The following is a 7,654-nucleotide window of genomic DNA, read 5'->3' on the forward strand; positions in this document are numbered from 1 at the left end:
CTTCTCATAGTCCATAGTATTTCCTGAACCCACTATAGTTCATGGAGCAGATTCTGAAATTTAAATTTTTTTTATAGTTTTTCAGGAACAATATTAGGCAATTAATTTTTACCTCATATTTGTACTGAATTTCATGCCAACTAGTTAAAGATTAAATAAGTTTTATTACTGTATCGTGTCACTAATTACATGTAGTTGACCATTTCAGAGTTATAAGGCTTTAACGGGAACTTCTTGGAGCCTTCTCTATTTTGTCAGTTTCTATCTTATAACCGTATTACTTCTACTGAATTTGGTAAGTTACTAAATGCTGCTTCAATAATTCCCGTACTTTGTTTTATAAGGTTCTACTGACACACTACAGATAAGGAGGTGTGTGAGGGGGAGATTATATTTGAATTTTTGGTTTTTGTATAATTTTTTCCTAACACAGTTCAATGATTGAAACCATCCACAATTTAGGTCCCCCCTTTAATATGATCTCTATATAAAAATAAAATAAAATCAGGCTAATGGGAAATCATTTAACCAATCACCATTATTGTCATCCCACTTTCACACATTTTCCCAAGCTGAGATGGAAAGGTAGTTAACCCCCTTGTACAAATTTGAGGTAATTTCCTATTTAGCACACTTGAAGACTGTCATGTTCATGTACAATAGCTTGGAAAGAACATGGCGATGATAATCTTTATCCAAAGACAAAGTTCTCTGAGAAATAAAATATAGCAAGGACAGAACAAAAGTGATGAGGAATTGTCTGTTTGTTCCTCAGCATCATGTCTCAGGACTAAATTTTTCCCAGTACAATTCTTTTGTTTATATAATCTTGTTTTATTAATTTAAGGATCAAAGGTTTCATCAGTATAATGTTCTATTTAAACTTTTAAAATGAGGTTAGGTAACTATTTTTGTTTATCTTAACTATAACTGCATAACTAGGTTAGCAAATGCCTTATGCTAGTCCATTGGCATAAATTATTATGTCTTAAACTAGAAAAGAATTCTGAGACTTTATTATCAAGTGGAAATGATTCCACTTGACTTTCGTAGGAAGACAGATAATATTTTTTTTTATGTAACTGCAGGTTGTGGCTTTTGTCCTGGAGGCTTTCTTGCTGAAATGGAGCTCGAGTCTGCAGAAATTTGTGAAAAGAATGAGGTCAGGATCTCCTTTAAACTTATTTTCTGACTTGAGAACAGGGAATTATACTAGAATTGTAAAAATTTCTTAAGATCTTTCCTTATCTTTTATAAAATATAGCCATTATAAGAAATAATGCTTTCAGTTGTGTTAAAATCTTTCCAGATCTACATCTACAAATTTAAGGAGAAAGTATGGAATCCATTCTGTCATCTAAAATCTCTAGATTTACTTGAAATTAAGTCATGCAAAAGCAGGATTAAGAGATGAAATTAAGTCATACGAGTCCCATGTTTCCTTGATATATTCGTAATTTGGAAATGTGATAATATATTTGGCACCCTATATGTTTTAAAATATAAAACCAATTAAGTTCCTAGTGTTGGAGTACTACTTGCACGTAGGGTTTTCGCTCAGAAAGTATATATTTCCAATATTGGTTATCCATCCTTAATATAACATTTAGCTAATTTATTGGACTTGCTTTCACTATACTAATATGCTTGTCTAAGAATGTGAGCCTAAGTAGCCCAATTTTCTTTAACTTAAAGGTATGATTGTTATAAAATAGGGGCCTATATTGTAGCATCGGATGGTTGTACACCATGATGTAGGTTTTACAGTGTCTATTCTTAACTGATTTCTAAGCATTAAGAGGTTAGATATGATGCCATGCCAAAATTTAAATTGGAATCTTGGAGCCATTCTTTCTTTGACTAATATTTCTAGAGCTTTTTTCTGTTATCACGGAGGCAGCACCTTGGACCTCCAACCATAATCAGTTCAGTTATCATTATATCATCTTGTTTAATTATATTTTCTTCTATTAATTTAGGAGGTGGAAGGAGTAAAAGACCGACCTCGATCCGTAGGGTATGATTTCTAGCTAATTATGGCTATATAAAGTTGTCACCAGCTCGTATTCCTTGTTACAGATAGTCTAAACTCACATCTTGGGTCTTGTACAGCTCAAAATCACGGAGCCAGAGAGTTGATGCTCTTCTTCATCATATGTTGAGTGCAGAGCTAAATGAAACGCAGTCCTCCAGTGCATAGCTTATGTCATTTTCCGTTATGGTAATGATTCTGATGAATGATTTATTTTTCTTGTGTCTTCCCTTGATAGTGTTGAGTCCTTCAAACTTTCTCTTATAACAGCTAATGTTAGTGTTAGGAATTTTGAAAGTATAGTTACATGGGATGTTTCATAATGGCTTGCTTGGCGTCCTGCCTTGCAGTTTTCAAACTCAACATGATGGAAGCTTGGATGTTAGTGTATGCTTGTAGCAGCATATGCGCTTCTTAAATTAATGACTATCTTTCTCAAAGTTGTTGACTGTGATACACATACACATACATAGAACTAGTGAAAATGTAGGTTTTAAGGATTCATATTTCAGGGGTATAACAGCTGAAATCCAAGTTAAGAAATCAAAACTAGCCAAGCTAACATAGATGTTTGATTACAAAAATGAGCTATAAACTAAGGGACAGGCGCTGTAGTGTTAGGCAAGGTTCAGGGTTTATGAAAGCTGATCCTATATGTACGTTTATCAGTCATTGGAATTGCCAATTGCTAATGTATTGCCTCATCATTGTACATGGAGAGTATCTCACCTTTACTAGAAAGATAAAGTAACCAGATGTTAGTACTAACATTTGAAGAACGACATTAACTTGGCTGCAAGATGTATCTTCTATGTTTGTTCTTTTGGAAGGAGTCAGATTAGTAGAGACCAAATTGGATATTAGGAAATGGAAGCTGGAGTCTGTTTGATTGCTCACCTGATCCCATTTTTCCTCCTTCAAGTTCATTATGGAAAGCTAAGGTTCCCCCCCCCCCCCCCCCCCCCCCCCCAAAAGTCTAATTTTTTGGTTGGCTTGTGGCGCAAGAGCATTGGGGTATTCTGTGTAAAAGTGAGGGAGAGAGTGCAGGTCATGTTTGTGTTGACTGTTCTGTTTTTGTCAAACTTATGGAAAAAGCTGTTTATGGAAGTGGGTTGAGCTGGATGGTTCCAACAGAGTTAGCTGGTATTTTATGCAGTCACCATTCTGCTTTAGGGAAGAAGGCCAACGTTCGTTGGAGTTGCTGTGTTTTGGGTTATTTAATTGGAGAGGAATAAAGGATTTTTGAAGACCATCATTCTTATGGGCTTCCACCTCCGTAAAATGGAAAACTGGTTGCAGATTGGACAAGTTGTATTGCTTCCCAAATAGAGCCAATGGACCCCCTTCTGTTGTTGCAAGTTGCTTGAAAATCTGAATTTGACATTTTCTCCTTCTTTTGGTCTGACCGTGTGAGGATTTTTTTCCAGATGACTTATTTTGGTCTGAGGATTTGTGTTTCAGTCCAGATGACAATTTAATCCAGGTTGGGTTGGCAATAGGTGTTTGTTCCCTTGAAGCTTACTACTTTACCGATAATCACAGAACTGAGATTTTGTTTCTCAATTGTGGTTTTTCAAATTAGGGTCCGAGAGACATGCATTCGGATTCTTGAGCTTAGCATCACCCACAATTCTTCATGAGTTTAGCCAAGCTTAACTTTAGATAAAAAAGCCACTGGAGCTTAAGATATCTAGGATAAGCTGGTCACCCTGGCAAAAGGTTGCCCATGCTTGGGACATATTATCTCCAAGCATGGGTTGCTGCCAGGTTTGTTCGAGCTCTAGTAGAAGAGAGAACATGGCGAACATACTATGGATAATCTGAAAATTAGGGAGCGTTAACAATGATTCTGCAGGTTCGGGATGCCTTTGTGGAAGCTGCCTGTTCTGAGAATTTAATGCAATGATAGAATTGATTACAACACCTGATATTTTTGATATAATGCTTTTTTTTTTTTTGCTCGAGTATCACACTAGCTTGCGCTTTGCCAAGTGAATTTTATAGAGATTCGATAAGTTGGTTAGGTTTGATCTTTTTGACATTTGTTTTGTGTTTCTGTGCTTTTTGACAGGTTACGTTAGTGATTTGGTAGAACCAGAAAGAAGAGTTCTTCAAATATAGAGGGCAAGGATTTGTTGGATTGTCGTCTGCAAATTAAAAGTACAGGATATTTTTTTTTTTTTTTTGGGTCACAAGATACGTAGAGGATACTGTGGTAAGGAGTATAGGTCTCAGGGAGTGGGATGCCGGGGCGCTAAGGTTCAGTTCATTCCTTTAGTGATATTAGACTACAATTTTTTTATTTTATTTTATTATCGACTAGCCATTTATGAGTCGAAGTTTGGATGTTCCATTTACAAAAGAAAGACTAATGCAACGGTATACTTAATTTTTGATATATATTTTCACCCAAGATATCTGTACCAACTACTATAGTGCATATTTGGATGTAGATTTTGTTCTTAAGCCCACTCATTCTTAGGTTCGCATTTGGGATCCAGGAGACTTCTGCTTGAGAAGTTGGGCTCCGGTTCATTTTTGGATTGGGGCCTTGGTTTCCTGATTCATGTTCTTGAGAGTTCGATTGCTAATGTCTAAGTTTTTTGATACCCTTGGTCGCCTTCGTTCTCTTAGAACCCTCTGGTATTGGAAATTCTATTGGGGTGTATCTCCCTTGTTATAGTTATGTTCTTGGTTACGGTTACTACAATTCACTGCTCAAATGACATATGTAGTGCAGTTCAATGCCTTTCGGCATTTAATCATGTTCTTGTTTTGTTTCATTGCTTTTCTTTTGATGCATTTGCATCACTTCATGTACTCCTCAGTTTCAATTAATATAGTTTGTCATCCTTCCTTTTAAAAAAAAAAAAATCATAATACATATTTTAACTTGATAAATTTCTCAATTCAATTTTTTCTCAAAATATTTTTCTTAGTGGAGTGACTGCCTAATAAACTTACGTTCGTACGAGACACAAGAAGTGGACTACATACATTGTACAAGACATTAATTCCTGAAGATTTTTGGTGTTCTCCTATTACTCCATAAGGGTTACACTACTTATGAGAATGTTCTATGGTTAGTGGTGATGTGTGGGGTGATTAGAGGGTTGCAATATATATATGTTTAATTTAGATTTTAATTGTAGTATATTTATGGAACATGTCAAAATATAATCGAGTGTCTAAACTCATAATTAGTTATTTTCATAACAGACTTTGATGGGTACAACAATTGACACAAAATCTAATGATTCGAGTTTATTTGTGGTATGACGAAAATTTTAATACTTATATTTATAAAATTTAAATTGAAAACTATAGGTGTCGATTCTATATTATTATTTAAAAATTAATTTCAAAATATTTTGAATGTTACTTAATAGAAAGATCACAACCGGAAATATTAATAATATTACTATTAATAAGGGGAATTTAATCAAGGGCTTTTGGTAACCACCAGCTAGGAGGGTTTTGATATTGTCGTACAGTTGTGTTTACATCTTTGGGGTTTTGTTAGATACGGAGAGCAGGGGTAGCGAATTGGGGCAAAGAGGAGAAACTGCAAGATTGGATGCCCAAGGTGAATTCGTGCTCTAATCTCCTTAGTATGGTTTCATTATGTTTTTATGACCCAAAAAATGGTTTCATTATGTTTTGTTTCAAACACGATTAATTAATTCTAGGTTTGGGTTTGTGAAATTCTTATCATTCTAAGGGTTTCAAACGAATCCAATTTTGGGCAGTCTAGTGATGATATCTGGGAGTTAACACTATGAGTACAGCTGTACAGAGTACTAATGGAATTCATATATTTGTCTTAGGCTAAAAAGGTTGGTGGGGATTTGGGTGGAGTTTGCTTAGCCTACGTTACTTGTAAGTGATCTTTATCTTAGCTGGTGTTTGTTTTTCAATTGCTAATCTTGGTTTATTGAATAGCTCCCTGTATAGCCATATCTATATTTGCGATTTTAAGGCTCTTTAGTGGGATCTTTTTTTTTTTTACCATTTTAAGGGATCCCTTGTGGGACCTATTTTCCGATCATATCGAACTAGATTAAATCAATAGACGAACCGAATCTGTCCAACCTGAACCGTTCGTGTTTATAATTGTAAATCGCAATTATGAATACCTTAATGATTATCAATTTCGCTGAAAATTTACAGAGATGATATATTCATATATCCAAAAACTGAACGGTTAATATGTGATCGAAAAGTGGGTCTAATGAGCAATCCCTTAAAATGGCCAAAAAAAGGATCCCTCACTAGAAGGGCCTTGTGTGTGTGTGTGTGTAGGGCTCTTCCACTAAGGGATCTATTTTTTTTTGTTATTTTAAGGGTCCCCTTATGGGACCCACTTTTCAATCGCATATTTACATTTCGACCATTCAGTTTTTAGGTCTATATGAGTAGATTACCTCAACAAATTTTCAGCCAAATTGATTATCGTTAAGGTATTGAACTAGATTAAATTAATGGACGAACTGAATCTGTTCAACCTGAAAAGTTCATGTTTATAATTGTAAATCGTAATTATGAACGTCTTAACGAATATCAATTTGGCTGAAAATTTTTAGAGGTGATCTACTCATGTATACCTAAAAAATGAACGGTCGAGATGTGGATATGCGATCGAAAAGTGAGTCTATCAAGGGATCCCTTAAAATGACCAAACAAAGGGATCCCTTAGTGGGAAGGCCCTGCGCGCGCGCACACACACACACACACTCTTAGTTAGATATTTGCAGCTCAATAAAGACGCATGTTCTTCATTTTGAAGTACTTTTCAGGGTTGACTATGTTGTTTTAAGAAGCCTAACCACACACACACACACAATCACTCCATACATATATATACTTATAGTTAGATATTTGCAGCTCAATAAAGACGCATGTTCTTCATTTTGAAGTACTTTTTAGGGTTGACTATGCTGTTTTAAGAAACCTAACCACAGGGTTAAGTGTGTGTGTACGCCAGTGCACACACATATTCATTCCATACATATATATACTTATAGTTAGATATTTGCAGCTCAACAAAGACTCTTGTTCTTCATTTTGAAGCACTTTTCAGGGTTGACCACAGGATTATATTGGACCTAACCACAGGATATTGTGCGGGTATTGGACCTAACCACCTGAGTTAAAGGTGGTCATAGTCTAACAACCATCGAGCTGTTTTCGCTTGTCACACTATATTTTTAGAGAATTTTTGAAGGCTTTTTAAGTATTAATTTATACTTTGTACTTTGCAGTTTGTTGTTGTTGTTGTTTCATTCCTGTTCTATTTTCAGTCATGCTTGATCCAACTAGTTAAGATAAAGATTGCTTATTGAGCACCTAAGCTCATCAACATTTTATCCTTATTATTCTCAGACTTTGAGGAAGAGGACGTACAGAGTACTGGCATAGAGAGGCCAGTCGGCCAAAGGGATTAGAATAATACCTTGGGTTTTTGTCCATTTACACCATTTTTAGAGATTTTTTTCCCACTTACCCAATTAAGTTTTTTTAATTCCCTCTTACCCAAAACACTCTAAGGAGGTCTTCCCTAATACCCCATTAAGATTTTTTTTTTTGTTTTTTAATTTTTTTTAATACCATTTTACCCTCACC

At 35.2% G+C, this 7,654-nt stretch overlaps 1 long non-coding RNA gene across 1 annotated transcript; it reads left to right on the forward strand.

Annotated features, from left to right (window-relative positions):
* Nucleotides 1-186: 186 nt before the first annotated feature.
* On the forward strand, nucleotides 187-4,460 carry LOC133724775 (uncharacterized). Its single transcript, XR_009853993.1, has 5 exons — nucleotides 187-295; nucleotides 1,089-1,162; nucleotides 1,980-2,017; nucleotides 2,113-2,221; nucleotides 4,104-4,460. It is a non-coding gene; the product is annotated as an uncharacterized LOC133724775 (long non-coding RNA).
* The last annotated feature ends 3,194 nt before the right edge of the window (nucleotides 4,461-7,654 follow it).

This window comes from Rosa rugosa, chromosome 1, assembly GCF_958449725.1.
Source record: "Rosa rugosa chromosome 1, drRosRugo1.1, whole genome shotgun sequence".
Lineage (NCBI taxonomy): Eukaryota > Viridiplantae > Streptophyta > Magnoliopsida > Rosales > Rosaceae > Rosa > Rosa rugosa.